General features: G+C 45.9%; 1 protein-coding gene and 1 long non-coding RNA gene across 7 annotated transcripts in view; one reads left to right on the top strand and one right to left on the bottom strand.

Moving 5' to 3' along the window:
• Positions 1–20,416, top strand: part of LMO7 (LIM domain 7) — a 202,771-nt gene that overhangs the window by 25,328 nt on the left and 157,027 nt on the right. The gene's annotated exons all lie outside the window — the stretch shown is intronic.
• LOC146350361 (uncharacterized) lies at positions 1,390–8,735 on the bottom strand. Its single transcript, XR_014788837.1, has 3 exons — positions 8,501–8,735; positions 3,442–3,588; positions 1,390–1,595 (listed from the first exon to the last, which is right to left on the bottom strand). It is a non-coding gene; the product is annotated as an uncharacterized LOC146350361 (long non-coding RNA).

Below are 20,416 nucleotides of genomic sequence, written 5' to 3'. Positions count from 1 at the left end.
CATTTCCCCAAGCAGTGAAAAATCCAGAGGATGCACTTAGATGTAGTTTTCTTTGGATAAGACAGCACTGTAGACTTTTGGTAATATTGGGGTTTTTGTAACATTTGTTTTGTTTAAACATATGCAGGCAAAGCATATTGGAAGCCAGACTTTCCTACTGCATGCAGCAAAACTGCTGAACTTGCATTGGATTCCCAAAGAGTGTAGACCTCTTGAGTCTTCCTAGGCTGCTTTCCAGTCTGGCTCAACTCCAGCTCAAAAAATCCCATCTTTGCCCCCAAATTCAAACTGCTTTGTGTTCTGTCTCCTACACCCCCTGGCAGAACACTTATCTCAGACCCACCCCTGCTGATAAATTGCCTATTCAGGAAAACATGTCCGGCCTGCTCCCATTGAGGGGACATAAACCAATCAGTTTAACAAAGTATGGTCACCCAGCAGCCATAACACCATTATTATGTTGCATTTATGGACTCAGGACTGAGGTTTTCTGCCAAAACATTCTGGTTTTAGTCTTGGATTGCTCTGTCATGAATTTCCACCCACACTGAACTGTACTCAGAGCTGTCTTCAGTTGTGAGCAGACATGGGGAAATAAAGAGAGGTTCTTGGGTTCAAATTGGTCCACATTTATTGATAAATCTGCAAAGGGGGAAAACAGGATGGGTAACGAAACTGGGGCAGCCTCTAGTTGTCCCTGACATGGGCGAAAACATTCAAAGCCTGTGTGGTGGCGTGTCATCTCATCACCCCACAGGGCTACCCCTTTTGGGGGAGGTAGGCCTTCCCCTGTCACCCCTGCCCGGGCTGCACAACACGAGGTGGGTGAGTTGGCCTCCCAGGTAACCCTTATCCCCTCGATGGTCTGCGAAGCCCAGAGAGGGAGGCCTCAGGCGTCACCTGTCACAATAACCATGCCTCTGAATGCTCACCGTCCCTATTCTCATCCCCAATGCCCGTCCTAGCAGCCACAGGGAGTGACAAGCCTATTGCTTAGTCAAACTCCCCCCACCTGCACTGAAGAACTTCCCGCAGGCCCCTTTGCAGATCTAACAGAAATATATCATTCCCTAACTAGGACAGGTGCACCCTGTCCTGCCTATAGAGCTCCCCCTGCGTCTGTAAAATTTCTGGATGAGGAATAACCCCATCTCCATGCTGAAATAGCCCCAGAGCTATTTCCCTGTTAACTTTCTGCCAAGTGCTTTCAACGGCCTGCTGGTTCTTGACATTCTGCCAGAAAAGTTTGGGAAGCAAGCACAACCAAACAATGGTTACCCCCAGCCAACGGCAGCTAATAACCTGAAAATCCCTCAATGCTTGCAAAATAAGGCCCTTGCCTTTTAAACAACCCAGGTTGTTCCCCCCCAAGATGCAGCACCAAAACTTGCAGACGTGTACCAAACTTTAATGGAATAGAGTGGGTAGGAGGTGCTCCCACAGCATGCTGTGACTGCCAAGCTGCTACATGCAGGCATGCCGGGACAGTCTGAGGTGAGGTCTGCAGGCTGACCGGGAAGCCCTCCGACCAGCCCAGAACACCATGCTGTGTCCGCATATGAGCAAATGCATGGGTTCACGTCCATTCCATCAATCTAGAAGAAACAAGAAAACAGTAAGAACTGGAATAAACTGGGGGGGGGAGGGGGTCGCCACCATATCAAGGTAGAGGCCTGACATAAGCCCTGAAGGCCTTGGAGCGCCATCTACCCACTGCCTTCACCTGGTCATTTGAGAAACCCAAAGACACGGCCGTTGAAGCGGCTCCTCTTCGGAAAGAGTGTGTCCCAAGGCAAAATTTACCTAGACCAAGGGTACCCAATGCTGCCCTAGTAACAGCCCAAAATTGATATTTCGTCAGTGGAGAACCATCACAATGGCAAAACAGCGGACCTTCCGAGGGCCCTCTCAAATCCAGAAAAACAGTCATAGCCCTGATGGGGCATAGTTCCTCAGCCTGTGCTGGCAGAAGTGACACCATGGCACCCCTACCTGTCTGATCAGTCTTGGACCTCCGGAGCAAGATCCTAACAACATCGGGGAGGACCTGGATGTCAGAATATCGCAGAGCTCTACCCGATACATCACCTTTCGATGTCACAACCAGCTTGGAAATCCATAAAGCCCCAAAGAAAGCTGTTAAGGTGGCTGCATGAAACAATGATGCTTTAAAATGCGAAGAGCATATGGATGGCCACAATCCCCAGAGTCCTAAGAGGATATCCGGAGAAAGAGGGTGCCTGGAATCCACTGCTGGGGGTGACATCCTAGCCCAACCCTGCATGGCTCACCACACCCTGAAATCAAGAGTGCTATCAGCTATGCCTCTGAATTTAGATCAAAAGGCCAGAGCCTCCAGCTTGCCGCTGATAGTCCTAGCTGAAAGCCCCCTATTCCAGCAAGACATGCAGAATAGGGATGTCAGAGAATTCCGCCACGGATCTCGGTGAGGCCAAATGCCAGTGCATTCGGCCCCCCCGAACTCTGTGGCAGAACGGCCTGCCAACCCCCCCCCCCCGCGGATCCCCCCCGGGACGAGACTTACCTGGGGTGGATGTTCCGGGCGGCGGCGGCTGGTCTTCCGACTGGCTGCTGCCGCCGCCATCTGCAGTCTTGTAAAAACAACAACAAAAACGACTTGATAGGCTAAGTAAAGATTTACATAGCCTATCATGGCTGGGGTTAAAAAAACGAAAACAAAAAAAGACGTGATAGGCTATGTAAAGATTTACGAGGCCTATCATGGCTGGGTTTAAAAAAACACACACCCGCGTACGCAAATGGCGGCGGCCACGGACGCCACCTTTTGCGTTCCTTATTTTTGGCCATCTTAGTCTACATAAATATTTATGTAGACTATGACAGCGAAAATAAAGGGGAACGCAAGTAGCGTAGTGGGCGCTATTTGCGTCCCTTTTTGATTCGTCATTTTAGCCTACGTAGGCTAAAACGGTGAATCAAAAAGGGACGCAAATAGCGCCCGCTACACTATTTGCGTTCCCCTTTATTTTTGCTGTCATAGTCTACGTAAATATTTACGTAGACCAAGACGGCCAAAAATAAGGAACGCAAATGGCGGTAGCCGTAGCCGCCGCCATTTGTGTACGCGGTTTTTTGTTTTTTATTTTTCCCAGAGCCCTCCACGGCCGGAAATCCGGCTGCGGACGGCTCTGGCTTGGCTGGGCCTGGCCGGCTGCTCCGCGGAGCTGCCACGGAGCACAGCCGGCCATGGAGGATTCCGGGGGGAGGAATGGATCGCCGCCCCCCCTGTCGAGGATTCCGGGGGGAGTGACGGAACGCCTCCTCCCCACCATCAACATAATCCGCGGAAAGGTAAGTGACTTTCGTACATCCCTAAGCAGAATTGCAGAAGATGGCCCACAGGGATGGGCCATTACTGTTGCAACTGCTGATTGCGTAGGAAATCATGAAATTCCCTACCTGCCTTGTTGTAAGCAGCTCTGGTGCTAGGAGCTATGGAGTTCATCATGGCGAGCTCCGCCTCAGTCTGCCAATCTCCCACAGTGCTGCAGGCATGGGGTCTGGCAATGGACATGCCCAAAGGGCCAACTCCCGGAACTGTTTGACCTGGTTACGCGACAAAACATTGGCAATCAGATTATTTAAGCTGGGTATGTGTCGGGCACAGAACCAGATATTATGTCTCAGACAATGCAGCGTGAATGCCCTTACCAACGACATAACTCTGGTGTTGCTGGAGGACAGGGTGTTGATGACATGGACAGTGGCCTGATTGTCACACCAAAAGTGAATGACCGAATTGGCAAGTTGGCCAGCCCATATGTGCACTGCTACGTAAATTGGGAAAAACTCCAAAAATGTTAAATCCTTGGCAATTGGTCTGCTAATCAACCCTCAGGCCAAAGTTCCGCATACCAACAATTATCCCAAATCACCCTCAAACCCACGGACCCAGGGCAGAATGGACCTGCAAGTTGGCCTCCAGGAGCAACTCGTGCCTGCAGAAGGAGACGCCATTAAACTCCTGCAAAAATTGAAGCCAAACCTCCAGATCACGTTGCATGGCCGAGGTGACTCTGGTTCGGTGTTGCGGTCGCTGCAGTCCATGCATGGCCCAGCAGAGCCTTCTTAGGAAGGCCTGGCCTGGGGCAACTACCCGACATGCAAAATGTAAATGACCAACCACCTCTTGCAATGTGTGCAGGGTGATTTTGCGGGAATGCATTATTATGTGTATCTTTTCCCTGAGGACCAAAAGTTTATCATTTGGGAGCCTGTAACATTGGTTGACTGTATCTAACTCAACCCCCCAAAACATCAAAACAGAAGATGGACCCTCTGTTTTTTCATGAGCCAAAGGGACACCTTGCTTATTCGCCATGGAGGTAAAATCCTGCATTAGGTCGGCACATTGTGTAGAATCCTTAGGGCCAGCAAACAAAAAATCATCCAGATAATGGACCACACTCGGCCTCCCTGTTTTATTTCTCACTGCCTATTCCAAGAAGGTGCTAAACTTTTCAAACATGGTGCAGGAGATGGAGCATCCCATAGGGAGGGCCCTTTCCAGGTAAAACATTCCCTGGGAACAGAACCCCCAAAGGCCAAAATCCAAAGGATTGACCGGCAAGATGAGAAACTCAGACTGTATATTGCACTTGCCCATCAATGCCTCATGCCCGAGATTCCTGACCATGGATATTGCAGAATCAAAGGAAGTAAAATGCACCGAACACAAATGCTCTGGGATCTCATTATTTACAGAACCGCCCTTTGGGAAGGAGAGGTTGTGATTCAACCTGTATTCCTCCATCACCTTTTTGGGAACAATGCCCAAGGGAGAAACCTGAAAGTTAGGTATAGGTGGTGCTGTAAATAGGCCAAGAACCCGCCCGAGGCTACTTCTTTGTCAATTTTGGCTTTTACCAGCTGGGCCATACTGAGAACAGAGTTCTGATTCTTAAAGAATTGTGCTTTATGCTTACCCTGAAAAGGGATTCTAAAATCATGCATAAAACCTTGGTCTAGGTAGACTGCATCTTCCCTCTGTGGATAACACCCCAGGAGTTGACGCAGGGGCTCGATCTTAACCTGGCTAGGTCCCTTTGGGAGGAGGCTGTTGCCCACCCCCGGATTTCCTACCACCTTGTCCATCTCGCGTGTGACCCCGCCAACCCTTGATTCTGGGACAGGTGGTGCACAGGTGCTGCCCACTGCAAATGGAACATTCATGCTGAAGCGGCACTGGTTTCGGGAACAGGACCCTCTAGGACTGTACTCCCAGCAAAGCAAGCGGTGTTGAACCGCCTGCCCCACATTCGGCCGAATGGTTGAAGTGGGTGGATATTTGGCCAAAATATGACCGCTGTCCGATATATTGCCAAATCCTGGCCTAGCTGGAGTCATGAACTGAAGCCATGGATCCTGTTCCTTGACATCCCAGCGGAGGGAGGGGTCAAGAGCAACCCTCATACGAAAGGCCTCATCATAGGCTAGCCAAGCCCCACTCTCATACTCGGAGTATGCCCTTTATTTTATTTATTTATTTATTTATTTATTTATTAAATTCATTAATCGCCCATCTGGCTGGTCACCCAGCCACTCTGGGCGATGTACAACAACAAAACAGTTAAAACAAAATTCTACATTAAAAACATAATAAAAAATACCCTAACCCACCCCAAATGCCTGCCTGAACAACCACGTTTTTAATGCGTGGCGGAAGCTCATTAAAGAGGGGGCATGGTGGAGTTCCCTAGGGAGGAAGTTCCTCAGAGTGGGGGCCACCACAGAGAAGGCCCTCTCCCTCGTCCTCACCCTCGTCCTCACCAGCCTAGCTGTCCTGGCTGACGGGACAGAGAGAAGGCCATCTGAGGCTGATCTTGTTAAGCGGCCTGTCTGGTGTTGCTGGAGGCGCTCCTTACGATAGGCTGGGCCGGAACCATATAAGGTTTTAAAGGTCAAAACCAATACCTTGAATTTGGCCCGGAAAACAACTGGTAACCAATGCAACTACTTCAGCACTGGAGTGATGTGATCCCCCCGGCGGCTGCCTGTAATCAGGCGAGCCGCCGCATTCTGTACCAGCTGCAACTTCTGAATTGTCTTCAAGGGTAACCCCACGTAGAGTGCATTACTGTAGTTTAAACGAGAGGAGACCAGGGCATGTACTACCGATGGGAGCAGATGGTCGGGAAGGTAGGGGCGCAGCCACCGTATCAGATGGAGTTGATACAGCGCTGTCCGGCTCACAGCTGACACCTGAGCCTCCATGGACAGCTGGGAGTCTAAAATGACCCCCAGGCTGCAGACCTGGTCTTTCAAGGGTAGCCGTACTGCATTCAACACCAGGTCGACATGCCCCAACCTCCCCTTGTCTCCCACCAAAAGTACCTTGGTCTTGTCAGGGTTCAGCTTCAGCTTATTCCTCCCCATACAGCCACTCACCATCTCCAGACATTTGCACAGCAATCCTACAGCCAACCTTGGTGAAGATTTGAACGAGAGGTAGAGCTGCGTGTCATCCACATATTGATGACACCGCACCCCAAACCTCCTGATGATCGCCCCCAGCGGCTTCACATAGATGTTAAATGGCATCGGGGAGAGGATGGAACCCTGTGGCACCCCACAAGTGAGCGGCCATGGGTCCGAAACCTCTTCTCCCAGTGCTACCCCCTGGTACCTGCCGGAGGGGAAGGACCGGAACCACCGCAATACGGTGTCTCCAATGCCCAACCCCTCCAGGCGGTCCAGGAGGATTCCATGGTCAATGGTTTCAAAAGCCACTGGAAGGTCGAGGAGAACAAGGAAGGAGCACTCACCCCTATCCACAGCCCTATAAATCATATCTAAATATTTAGTAAGGACCCACCCTCACCCAGGTAATTTTTGTTGTAATACTCCCATATAAATCAGAAAGCCTGGCAGACAATTGGCCCAGGTGCGAGCAACTTTATTTCGCCTGCCTTTGTCTTGTTCCTTATCACCCAGTTTCTTCTTATCCTTAGAGTCAGGTTCACAAAATAACAAGGAGAAAACATAAATGAATTCTCTGTATAAAATCTTATCCCTAGTGGCAGGCAAAAGATGAAAACCTAGCGGTATAGATGTACTACTGGTGGGTATGGCATCCTTCCCTACATTGGCATATGGGTCTGCCTGTGTCAGGGAGGATTGAGACTGGACCCCTTCGGCGGGGCCTTCCAGGCCCTGCCAAACTGATGCACAGGCCGTCGTTGCTGGAGAAGGCTGTCGTGGACCAGCCTCTGGTAGTGTCACATGTTGCCCTGCTGAGGGCCCCGAAAGGGGTGCGGCGTCACGTCCAGGCTGTATCTGAGGGGATATGGAAGTGTCCAGTGTGCCCGCAGCAGCAAAGGCGTCAGAGCTGGAATGTGCCATGGCTGACACCCCCCCTGCCAGCATTACTGGGACACGTGGGGGCTGCATAACTACCTGAGGCAAAACATCATTCCCAACTGCGTTTGGGTCAACTTGAGCTCTGGTAGGTGGAAAAAAGGGCCATCAAGGGGCCGACATTCATGGGAACCATCCCCATGGCCCCATTGGGCCCCACCCCTGCCAGTGGAAGGTGTTACAGGAAGTTGTCTCACCTGCAACTGGGACAGTCGGAGCAGGGTCCCCCGGAGATGCAGTGAGCAAGGCTGCCACTGACCCTAATGCCTGCCTCGCAGCAGGCATACCTGCAGCTGCAGGGGGAGCCGGTGTGGGATTCTGAGTTAAGGCAGAGCTGGAAAATGCCTCAATTGCATCTAAAAGCTCTGAAAGGGAAAACAGCAATGTGCGCTGGGTCTGTCATCTAGTCTGTTTAAGCTGAGACCCACCTGATGTGGTTGGCCTAGGTACAGGTGGTATAACCCCTTTGTCTTTTTCCATGGCCACCACACGGGCCAGAATCAGTGCCAAATCAGGTTCCTCCTCCCTCTCTTGACAAAGACTCATGTCTCCATCGAGGCCTTTTTGCTGGAGGGTGAGGGGCCTTGCCCCTTCCCTTCTTGCCCCTCTGTCCTTTCTAAGGGGGAACACTGGCTAGATGCTCAGGTGCAGGAGTTGGATCCTGGGGAGTATGGAGTGCCCAGCAGTAGGGGAATAGGTGTTGGGTAATAACCCCCCCCCCCCCCGTAAAGGAGGACAAGGTTTTTTTTGCAAACTCTATAGGGTTATCTCTTGGTCACCCCTCCACAGCCCCAGGACTCAGTGGTGTTCAGTCTAAGGATGGCAATAACCTCCTTCACCCTGAGACCCCTCCCAAGGACCCTTCTTAAGGCTGGGGGAAGCCCCCCCCCAAGGCCCCCTCCAAACCTCGGGCCAGCTGGCCCCAGAAGCTCAGGCCTAGATGCCTGGAGTCTCTGCCATGCCACAGATCCTGTGGCCCTATGGTCACCGCAAGAGGGAAAGTCTGGACTGGACGCTAGGGCCAGCCAGGCCATGAGGCTGGAATCACTGGAGTGGGCATGATCCAGACCACCCAGAGCCCGAGGGCAAAAAAATTGAGCACCTTCTGCTACTGCGGCTGCTGTGGGGGCAAAAAACCTCGGCTGCTTGGCATCCGGGCAAGGAGAGGCCGCCGCCGCCGCCACCACCGTCCTCCAGACATAGCCACTCTCGCCCAAAGGAGGGAAGGCCATCGTCAATCGCCTCTCCAGGGCGAGTGCTGCCGCCGCCCACGTTTCTCCGGCTGCAGAAGCGCGTGGCACCCACTCTGCAGCCAGCTGCGCGTTGGAGAGGCATTTGGGAGAGGTGCTGAGAGCTTAAGATGGCTCTCTTCCCCCTCCCACCACTGGTGGAACCACCACAGGCTGCCAATTGCGGCCGAGGATGTCACCTCACCACACCCACCCGCAGCGGCCCACCATGAGGCCTAACAAGCTGGACTCGGGATGTGGCATTAGTGAGAATAAAGTTGCTTGGTTGCTTCCTGACTAGCATTTGCCAAGACACTTTTCTGAACTTGCGCCATAGTTGACTGGAGACCCATGGTAAAGAGTTTTCAAGGATCACTTAAACACACTTGATGCTGATTCAGTTTGATGCACAAGTGGAACTGATGATTTATAAAGACATGTCATCTTATGCAGTTTCTTTATAGCAAGCTTTTGGCAGGTATGGCTTTTCATTGCAGGAAGCAGGAGTTAAATATTGCATTGATTACGTTTATATTACTTTTTTCTTCAACATTTAATTCTTGCAAGGAAAAACCCACAAGGCACAGTAAGTTAGTCATATGGTTTGTGTTAAATCGAGTGCTGTTTATGCAGGTGGTTTTTCCATTTTTAGAAAAGCTGCTCTCTTATCACATTCTCAATGAATTTGGCTATTGGGTGTTATGACAATTGGCAGTTGCTTAGGCTGATACTATTTACTGACTCAGAATAGCTATAAATTATAAAAACTACTTGGAGGAAAATATTAGTATCAGCAAGCCAGTGTAATACCTAATTCCTATAGTGAGCATTAATGCAGATTTGGAATTGCTTTTGCTGCTTTAATTGTTTAAAATTTATTTCTAGGTCTCAGATGTTACAGGCATTGTCCCACTTTTACAACTTGCTATGGTAAAATAACCATATATTGCAGAAAAGTTCAGCTTTTCGAATTGTGAAATTAAACACGTTAAACATTTAAGACATTTTTACATTTACTCAAAATGTTACTGCTAATTCCATCCTTCCAGGGTCACAAATCCAATAAGGTCTCTTTAATTTCCCATTGAATCATATTATGCCTGCATAAAAGGGTGCTATGTGGCATAAATTTGGAACAAGTTGCCATTGGAGGTCCACCATGCTCCATTGTTGCAGGCTTTTAAGAAGGCCTTAAAAACATACTATTTTACAGTGGCCTTCTCCTGATATGACTGCTATTGTTGCTGCCTTCATCATAGTTGCTGGCTTTATTGTTGGCTTTTATTGTCTTTATGTTTTTATCACTTTTAATATTTTAACTGTTTTTATGTATTTTACCGCTGTAAGCTGCCTTGGGAGGGCTCCTGCCCTGAAAGGTGGGCAAGAAATGTTTTAAATAAAAATAATTTTTTAAAAAATGAATCCTGCAGAGAAACTGTGTGTTATAGTGGGTAGACTGGGAATATAGAGGTTCGAAATTATAGCCATAAAACTTGCTGGCAAAGGCAGTTCAATAAAAGTGTCAAGTGATGCATATTGGGACAAAATATCCTAATTTCATGTTTACACTGAAGGTATCTGAAACGGCAGTGACTGACCAGGACAGGAATCCCAAGACCTTTTGTTGCCTGAGGCAAAGGATAAGATAGTGCTCCAGCTTCATCCAGATTATCTGCAGAATAATCTGACTTCAAAAGGATGTCTTCTGCTGCCCCTAAGGGCAGTAGGCCAGTTTAGGGGATCCAAGGCAGGCCTCCTGGCACACCCAGCTTCACCTTTCAACAACTCGCTGCCCCTTCTAGCATCTCCTGCCTGTGGCAGCTGCCCCACCCTGCCGAATGGTAGGGCCGGCCCTGATCTTGGGGTTTTGGTGATGATTCAGTGAAAACGTTGGCCCAGCTAGCAGTTGTGAAAGGATGAATTCTGTGTTGGGGATCATTAGGAAATGATGCCTCTATACAAATCAGTGGTGCAGGCACAGTTAGAACAGTATGCATGGTTCTGGTTGTCTTAAATCAGGGGACTTGAACAACTCCCCTACAAGGAAAGGTTGTAACATGGTAGAGGTACTTCGTTTAGTAAAAAAATGAGTAAAGGGGAACATGGTAGAGGTATACAAAATTCTGCGTAGTGTGGAAAAACTGGTACTAGAACCTGGGAGTACTAGTACTGCGTAGTGTGGAAAAACACAGTACTAGAACCTGGGGTCAGTCATCCAGTGAAGTTGAATAGTGGGAAGTTCAGGACAGGAAAAAAGAAGTACTACTTCACTCAGTGCATAGTTAAACTGTGGAACTTGCTTCCACAAGATGTGGTGACAGCCACTAATTAGACAAATTCAGTGAAAGAAATGGCTGCTCGTAATGATGGCTGTATGCTACTTCCAGGATCAGAGGCAGCATGCCTCCAAATTCCTGTTACTGGGGCGCAACAGTGGGAGAGGACTATTGCTTTCATGTTCTCCTTTGGGGTTTCCCATAGGCATCTGGTTAGCCACTGTGGGAAGCAGGATGCTGGAGTATAGGCCTTTAGTTTGATCCAGCAGGGCTGCTCTTATGTACTGGGTGAGCTTGGGCCAGTCACTACCTTTCAACAGGACTTCTGCTGATAAAATGTGGGGAAAGGCAATGTATCTATCCTTCCTTCCTTCCAATTGCACCTCTTCCCCAGTACTCAGACTTTTCTCAGACCTAAAGTGTTCAAAAACGAACCAACTTCAAACAATACATGTACGCATTTTTGGTACAAAGCTGGTACTTATTAAACAAAGTAACAAGATACTTGCAGAGCTTCAGATAAGACAGCATAATGCTGAATAATTTTTCTGTAACTGGTTTTATATGGTGACAAGTCTCTACAGTACTACTGCTTTGGGTTGCCTGCCTGATGGTGTGTTTGCTCTGATGAGTAGTACAAGAACAGTGGGGTATAGTAAAAGAGTGGGAGCGGGGAGAGGGAGGAAATGTTATTGCCTGACTGAGCAATGTATTGCATAGAAAGTGGTGAGAAGTGGATAGCTGGAGCATTAGATCATTGTAGAGGTGTAGCTCAGCTGTTTTTCCTATCTCCTCACTAAATAATTTCAAAGACTTTAAGGGCCTCAATTTTCACACTTTGTGCTCTTACTCATTAACATGGCCCATAAACCTTGCATGACAGTCTAGCCAAAGTTAAGCACATTTGGGTTTCACTAACTTAAGTTCGTGTGTTAAACATATACTTTTCTGATATTGGGATCAGTGGCACTGAAATCTATGTAACTTTCACTGTATTGTAAATTTTATTTATTTATTTATTTCATATTGTTCCTTTCCACCAAGTCAATGGTGCTCAAAGTGGCTAACAATACAAAGAACAAATATTTTAAACAATTTCTTTTTGTCGAAACAAAATCACCCAATAAACCAATCATAGAATAGAATGGATGCGTTGGGTTTATATGGTGTAACTTCTGGGGTCCCTTCACTGACTCAGTTCTCACATCATGGTGGCAAATCTTGGGTCAGTTAATTAACCCACAATTTCCTGGGCTGCATGCTGTGCGTGAGCCATGTGTTTTGTATAAGCAACCTCCGATTGGCCCACTCATAGGTTGCTGCATGATGTGTGAACCCAGAAATTTCGGGTTGTTTGTGGGTTAAACAACCCAAAGTTAACCTAAGAACAAATATGCCCATAAAGTTGTCACTCTCTGGAGACCAGTTCATTACCATTTCCATTGTTAGGTTCTCTGTAGCATGAATGTAAAGGAGTGAATAAGATGCCAAAAGAATGCTTAGAAAGTGACTTAAGCACGAATTACTACTTTACGTTGTAATCTTAATTTAGGAAAGGTGCCAAGTATAGTTTAATTTAAATAAAGTTTTTAGCTGCAGAAGGAGCTAAAGGAAGATGGCACTGTGGAATCCTTGTTTTGCAGAGGTGAATATAAAACAGATATGTGGAGAACTGTGATGGTCTAGCTAGAGTGATATACTTGGAGGGAGCAGGAACAGTATCCAGTGGTGACGTTCCACAAACTAGTGCTAGTGGAGCACCACTGAATCTTCCTGTTGTACAAGTGGTTGCCCGTTACATTTGCGCAACTGGTTGCACAATGGGTAAATCTGGTCCCACTATGGTACAAAGCACTTGTTCAATGGGTTGCTCAATGGTTTGCACAACTTGTTGCTCAACAGGTTGCACAAGCATCATCCAGTACCACTTGTGCAACCACACTTGTGCAAACATAACTTTAGTTGCATTTTTCTCTTGCGCAGAGTTCAGAACATAGTTTCCGCTAGTGCAGCGTCATTTGCACGCGTGGAATGACACAGTTGGATACTGCCCCAGGGGTGCACAAATGTGGTCTCCAGATCACCAGTGGCAACCATACATTTAATTGGTGTCCAAGTAGCCTCTGGCACACTTTACAACAGGAGTTGTAAAGTCACAGACAGTACAGAGAGTGCTTGCCTAAATGATAAATCTGTAAAGGCTGTTACCTACAACAGGTAAAAATGAACTGTGTGAAGAGGTTCATAAATGTGGTTGCAGCAATTTCAAGCATGCTGTCGCAAACTATATTTTGAGGGGTGAATATGGGAGTGGAATTCATTAAATTTCCCAGTCACATGGGGGGAGCTTCTTCACACAAACCACTTGCTATGTATAATTGCATCTATAATGGAATATATCAGATGAGAATATTGATAATTTTTGCATATAACTTTACTGGATTCTGTTTGCATCACTGAGAAAAATGAACTTATGCCAACTTCTAAATTTCAGTTGAGCAATTATGTAATGTTCAGATACTTAAAAAAAAATAGTTCAGGAGTGGGCAACTTTGGGAGGCCTGGGGTCCATTTGGGGGGGGCTCTGACCCCCCACAGGCTGTGTACTCACCCCAAGAGTGCCCAAAATGGGGAAAGTTTTTTAAAAAATTAAAAAGTAAAACAAAATGACATCCAGAGCTGCTACAGAGGGCCCAAAGGGTCAAAAGTAGCTTGCAGACAATCTCATTTGACCTTCTTGGTGCTTTGTAGTAGCTGCGGCACTCATTATTTTTGCAATTTTTTGTCGATTGGGTTTGGGGTTCGCCTGAATTTTGGGGTGGGGTGGGGGCTGCACTTGGGAAGCTGCAGTGGCCACATGTAGCCCACCTCTGAGGTAGATGAACACATTCCAGCATATTGACAGTTTTGATGTAGATCTACAGGTAGTAAAAAATAAATTAATTAAAGGCTATGTTAGATCTAAATATTATCACAGTGTTAAGCTATTTGTTAAACCAGCATGACTTGGATATGTTCTGAGGCTTAAATCAGCTTTGAGCCTCTCTCATGCTGACTTGTGGAACAGAAAATGGAAGAGTCAATTTTAAGTCAAATTAACTTTCTGTTAAAAGTTTTATACACTGGATATAGTGTATATCTCTGTATAATAAAGCCATGTAGGTAAGAGAAAGTCTCATGCATGAAAAATCATTTAAAAACCCCAAATAAGGTAGAAAATCACAACTTGCATCCACCATAAAGAGAATCTCTGGTTCGTTCTTCTAAGAAATTAATGAGGCAAAAGATGAGATGTAGGGTCAAGTAGCAAGTCCTCCCCTTCAAGCAACAACTAATGGAGTACAGGGTTCTAGGCAGTGTGGTGACATATCACATGTTTTGCCATACCAATTGTTACTTGGGGGAAAGTGGTTGAGGGAACACAAAGCCACTATTTTCAGTATCAGCCAGACATTGGCTGCAACATGTGTTTTCTGAGCCTCTCTCTCTCTCTCTGTATTGTTTATCATGGTTTAATTCTGACCAAGCTATAACTTGTAATTTGGAGCCAAGTTATAAACCCAGTGTCAGATATCTAAACAGAAGTTTATTTATTTATTTATTTATTTCATTTATATCCCGCCTTTTTGTGCCTTCAAACTTTTGCACACGTACATCTCCACAGTTCACCTTGGGAAAGTGGCATGTGCAATATGGTGTTCTTTTTCTTCCCGTGTATCATAAGATCATTTGTCACAATGCATCCTTCTCTGATTTGGTTGTTATAATATATACTGTGTTTACAATAGTAGACGGCTATGGAGCCAGTGCAGGTGGAAGCACTGCAAAAGCAAAACATGCTTGGGTGTGATTTTCAGATCCAAACTTCTAAACGACTGGTTTCTTTGGAAAATAGTAACTAAGAGTGGAATCAATTGCCCTCCCTTAGAAGGAAGCATCCAGTCTTGAAGGCTTCCAAGTATCTAATGCCTTGCTGGGCTGCTGCAAGCAGGGCAGGAGGAGTGATGGCGACAATTTTAATCTCTGTCCTCATTTTATTATTTTTCTCTCTCCACAGGCCTCTAGAGCTGCCAGGGGCTAGGCCGAGGCTGGAGAGGCCATAGGATTTCTTGTATCCCAGCCTCTCCCCTCCCCACCCACTGGAATGTCCCCTTTTCTCTCCCTCCGAGGCCACACTTGCGACCTTGGGGAGCAGATGGCACGGTTTTTTCTGCAGCAGCAAAGGGGCTAGGGATTGGAACTTAGAACCCACTCTCGATAGTAGTAGTGTTTACAGCCTCTGAACAACCCTGTGTTCCCTGGGATGCTCTTCCAGGGACCATAGGATTGCTCTCTCCATGATTAAAGTAAAATTATTCAACACATGTGCATTGCAAATGGGACTTTTCATTTCCTTTGGTAACTAAAGGATTACAGCAACCAACACCCGAGCATTTGCAAAGATGGAGCATTTTGGCTCCTTAATCGTGCCAGTCACATAAATCACATAGGTACAAAAAATATCCCCTTCATGGATCACTGCCTTGTTGTGGCAAAGGGGCTTGTGTAACTCAGTGAAGCCATAAGCTATGCCGTGCAGGGCCACCCAAGACAGACAGGTCATGGTGGAGAGTTCTGACAAAATGTGGTCCATTGGAGAAGGAAATGGCAACCCACTCCAGCATTCTTGCCAAGAAAACACCATGGAACGTATCACAAGGCTAAAAGTTATGACGCTGGAAGATGAGCCCTCAGGTCAGAAGGTGTCCAATATACTACTGGGGAAGAGCAGAGGGTATTTCCAAGTAGCGCCAGAAAGAGTGAAGCGGCTGGGCCAAAGCCAAAAGGACACTGCTGTGGTTGTGTCTGGTGGTGAAAAGAAAGTCCGATACTGTAAAGAACAATATTGTTTAGGAACCTGGAATGTAAGATCAATGAATCAAGGTAAGCTGGAGGTGGTCAAACATGAGATGGCAAGATTGAACATCGACATCTTGGGAATCAGCGAACTACAATGGACAAGCATGGGCGAATTTAATTCAGGTGACCGTCATATTTACTACTGTGGGCAAGAATCCCTTAGAAGAAATGGAGTAGCACTCATAGTGAATAAAAGGGTGGGAAAAGCAGTACTGGGGTACAATCTCAAAAACAATAGAATGATCTCAGTACGAATCTGAGGCAAACCATTCAACATCACAGTAATTCAAGTCTATGCCACAACCACTGAGGTTGAAGAAGCTGGGGTTGATTGGTTCTATGAAGACCTACAACACCTTCTAGAACTAAAACCAAAAAAAGATGTCTTCTTCATCATAGGGGATTGGAATGCTAAAGTAGGAAGTCAAGAAATCACTGGGATAACAGGCAAGCATGGCCTTGGTGTACAAAATGAAGCAGGACAAAGGCTAATAGAGTTTTGCCAAGAGAACACGCTGATCATAGCAAACACTCTTTTCCAACAGCACAAGAGGCAACTCTACACATGGGCATCACCACATGGTCAATATCGAAATCAGATTGATTATGTTCTTTGCAGCCAAAGATGGAGAAGCTCTATACAGTCAGTAAAAACAAGACCTGGAGCTGACTGTGGCTCAGATCATGAGCTGCTTCTTGCAAAATTTCGGCTTAAATTGAAGAACATAGGGAAAACCACTAAACCATTCAGGTATGACCTAAATCATATCCCTTATGAATATACAGTGGAAGTGAGGAATAGATTTCAGGGATTAGACCTGATAGACAGAGTGCCTGAGGAACTATGGACGGAGGTCCGTAACATTGTTCAGGGGGCAGCAACGAAATCCATCCCAAAGAAAAAGAAATGCAAGAAAGCCAAGTGGCTGTCTGATGAGGCTTTACAAGGAGCTGAGGAAAGAAGGGAAGCGAAAAGCAAGGGAGAAAGGGGAAGATATACCCAACTGAATGCAGAGTTCCAGAGAATAGCAAGGAGAGACAAGAAGGCCTTCTTAAATGAACAATGCAAAGAAATCGAGGAAAACAACAGAATGGGAAAGACTAGAGATCTTTTCAAGAAAATCGGAGATATCAAGGGAACGTTTTGTGCAAAGATAAAGGACAAAGAAGAATGATAAAGGACAAAGAAGGCAGGGATCTAACAGAAGCAGATGAGATTAAGAAGAGGTGGCAAGAATATACAGAAGAACTATACAGGAAAGATCTGAATGTCCCTGATAGCCATGATAGTGCGGTCACTGAACTTGAGCCGGACATCCTAGAGAGTGAAGTCAAGTGGGCCTCAGGAAGTATTACTAACAACAAAGCTAGCAGAGATGACAGTATTCCAGCTGAGCTATTTAAAATCCTAAAAGATGGTGCTGTTAAAGTGCTGCACTCAATATGCCAACAAATTTGGAACACTCAACAGTGGCCACAAGACTGGAAAAGGTCAGTTTACATTCCAGTTCCAAAGAAGGGCAATGACAAAGAGTGTTCAAGCTACCGCACAATTGTGCTCATTTCACATGCCAGCAAGGTTATGCTCAAAATCCTACAAGCTAGGCTTCAGCAGTATGCGAACCGAGAACTACTGGAAGTACAAGCTGGGTTTCGAAGAGGCAGAGGAACTAGAGATCAAATCGCCAACATTCGCTGGATCATGAAGAAAGCAAGAGAATTCCAGAAAAACGTCTATTTCTGCTTCATTGACTATGCTAAAGCCTTTGATTGTGTGGATCACAACACATTGTGGCAAATTCTGAAAGAGATGGGAGTACCAGACCACCTTACCTGTCTCCTGAGAAACCTGTACGAGGGTCAAGAAGCAACAGTAAGAACCAGACATGGAGAAACCGATTGGTTCAAAATTGGGAAAGGAGTATGACAAGGCTGCATATTGTCACCCTGCTTATTTAACTTGTATGCAGAGTACATCATGAGAAGCTCCGGGTTGGATGAATCACAGGTTGGAATTAAGATTGCCTGGAGAATTCTCAACAACCTCAGATATGCAGATGATACCACCCTAATGGCAGAAGGCGAAGAGGATCTAAAGAGCCTCTTGTTGAGGGTGAAAGTGGAGAGTGCAAAAGCTGGTTTGAAACTCAACATTCAAAAAACAAAGATCATGGCATCTGGCCCCATCACTTCCTGGCATATAGAAGGGGAAGAAATGGAAGCAGTGACACATGTTATTTTCTTGGGCTCCAAGATCACCGCAGACGGTGACTGTAGCCATGAAATTAAAAGACGCTTGCTCCTTGGGAGGAAAGCTATGGCAAACCTAGACAGCATAGTAAGAAGCAGAGACATCACCTTGCCGACAAAGATTCGTATAATCAAAGCTATGGTTTTCCCATTAGCATTGTATGGCTGTGAGAGCTGGACTATAAGGAAGGCTGAGCGCCAAAGTATTGATGCTTTCGAACTATGGTGCTGGGGAAGACTCTTACGAGTCCCCTGGACTGCAAGGAGGTCAGATCAGTCAATCCTAAAGGAAATCAACCCTGAGTGCTCATTGGAAGGACAGATACTGAAACTGAAGCTCAAATATTTTGGCTACCTAATGCAAAGAGAAAACTCTCTGGAAAAGACCCTGATGCTGGGAAAGATTGAAGGCAAAAGGAGAAGGGGACGGCAGAGGATGAGATGGCTAGATAGCATCACCGTTGCAATGAATATCAACTTGAGCACACTCCGGGAGAGAGCGGAGGACAGGAAGGCCTGGCGTGCTATGGTCCATGGGGTCACGAAGAGTCAGACATGACTTAACGACTGAACAACAACAACAAAAAATATAAATTATCCCGTAATCTGCGAAAGTTGGATTTTGGATTACAGTTGGGGTGTGTTATACTTTCAAACTACAAAATACTAGATTAGATGTAAAGACTGACTAATTCCAGCAGCATCCCTTTGTGTGACAGTGATATAGAACCAAATTAGTAAGCACCAAGGAAGTAAAGATGGTCACTAATGATGAGTTTAACTTGTGAAGCATCTGTCTGGAACTAGTACCTCATACACTTTATGACTTTAGCAGAGCCTAAGTGCTGTCAGAAGGATGAATACATTCTAATGAGGGAGCATTCTCTTTGTCTTAGGGGAGTGAAGAACCATTTATGTGCAACCTAGCAAACATTTTTCTGTTAAATAAGTATTTGCAGTGTCTTTCATTGGGAAAGTTTTGCCTGAACTGCTTCTATTAAATGGGACAATAATCTCTTGCAGGCTTGGGTTGCATAGTAATACAGCAGGCTTCCTCTGTGCTATGAGTACTGCATTTTTGTAAATGAAGTTTCAAACCATGATTCATTTAAATACTAATAGCCAAGTGAAATGGGCTTGAGCAAGCTTTTTACTCTGTTCAAGGGACTCTGAGCTAATCATTTACAAATTGCTGAATGAACATGCCCAGATTAATAGCATTTCAGCATCTTCAAAATAACCCTCACTGTGTCCTAGTTCTTCATTTAAATATGCATTTTTAATCTAAGCCTATCTAGCCATTTCACCTGTGTGTTCTGTTCATGTTCTTCATTTAGAACAACTACAAGATTATGTTTATGATGCTTTGAAACTAAGCAATAATTTCCAATCATTGCTGCTTAGAAATTGCTTTCCATTGTTTTGTTTTGTTTTAATCTGTACTTGAGATATAAAAATCTTCAGTGCTAGGTGTCCTTAGTATCACAAGTTGAATCACAAGGGTTGTTCATGAGGCTATGAAATGTATTTCATTTAAAGCCAATCTCTGACCTCACAGTTTCAGTGCTCAGACACAAGTTATTAATTTTATGCTTCCTGATAGTTTATAGTTTGTTTAGTACAAAATCTTCGGAAACTGATCTGTAGAACTGATCTCCAAAAACTGGTTTCATAAAAATGCCATTTCCTTGGAACTGCAAACCTTCCTTCCAAATGCTGAATTAAGGAAATATGTCTTAATTAATCCCCCCATACTAAATGAAGGCAATATGTCTTGGATTAATACATCTATATGCCAGTGGGACAGTTGTCATGTCATGATAGCTGCAGGAATGGCTAAACAAACCATGGACCTTTGGTCTGTAGTTCCTTTAGCATGATATGTGAACCCAGACCTCTGGCTTGTCTCTCCCCCAACATGCCAAAGAAATCAACAACAGACTATGGGTTGTTGGTTTCTTTGGCATGTCAGGGGAGAGACAAGCAAGAGGTCTGGGTTCACACATCACACTACTAAACTGTAGATCAAAGGTGCTTGTACACAGTAAGCATTATTGTGATATGCAAATTGTGTCAATGTAAGTGAAACCTTTTTAATTTGGTGTTTGATCTTTAAACTAACTTTTAACAAAAGCTGTTCCCCATGTTTGAACAGGATAGGGAACTGTGGGTTAGTTCAAACTGACAGCTTCTCCTCCTCACAGGTGTGAAGGCAGAGGAGAGGGGAGTGGAGAGTGTGTGACCCTAATGCTAATTTTCACAGTGGAATACCATCACTTCCCATTATGTCTAATCCAAGTCATTGTCTGAGACATGTAGAATTTGAAAAGCAAAGAGAACCACCAATTCTGTTCTATTTTCAAA

This window comes from Heloderma suspectum, chromosome 3 (genome assembly GCF_057233095.1).
Source record: "Heloderma suspectum isolate Gila_16-S chromosome 3, 16-S_ref, whole genome shotgun sequence".
Lineage (NCBI taxonomy): Eukaryota > Metazoa > Chordata > Lepidosauria > Squamata > Helodermatidae > Heloderma > Heloderma suspectum.
Note: the sequence above shows the minus strand (reverse complement) of the source record. Positions and strands in the feature narration are given on the sequence as shown.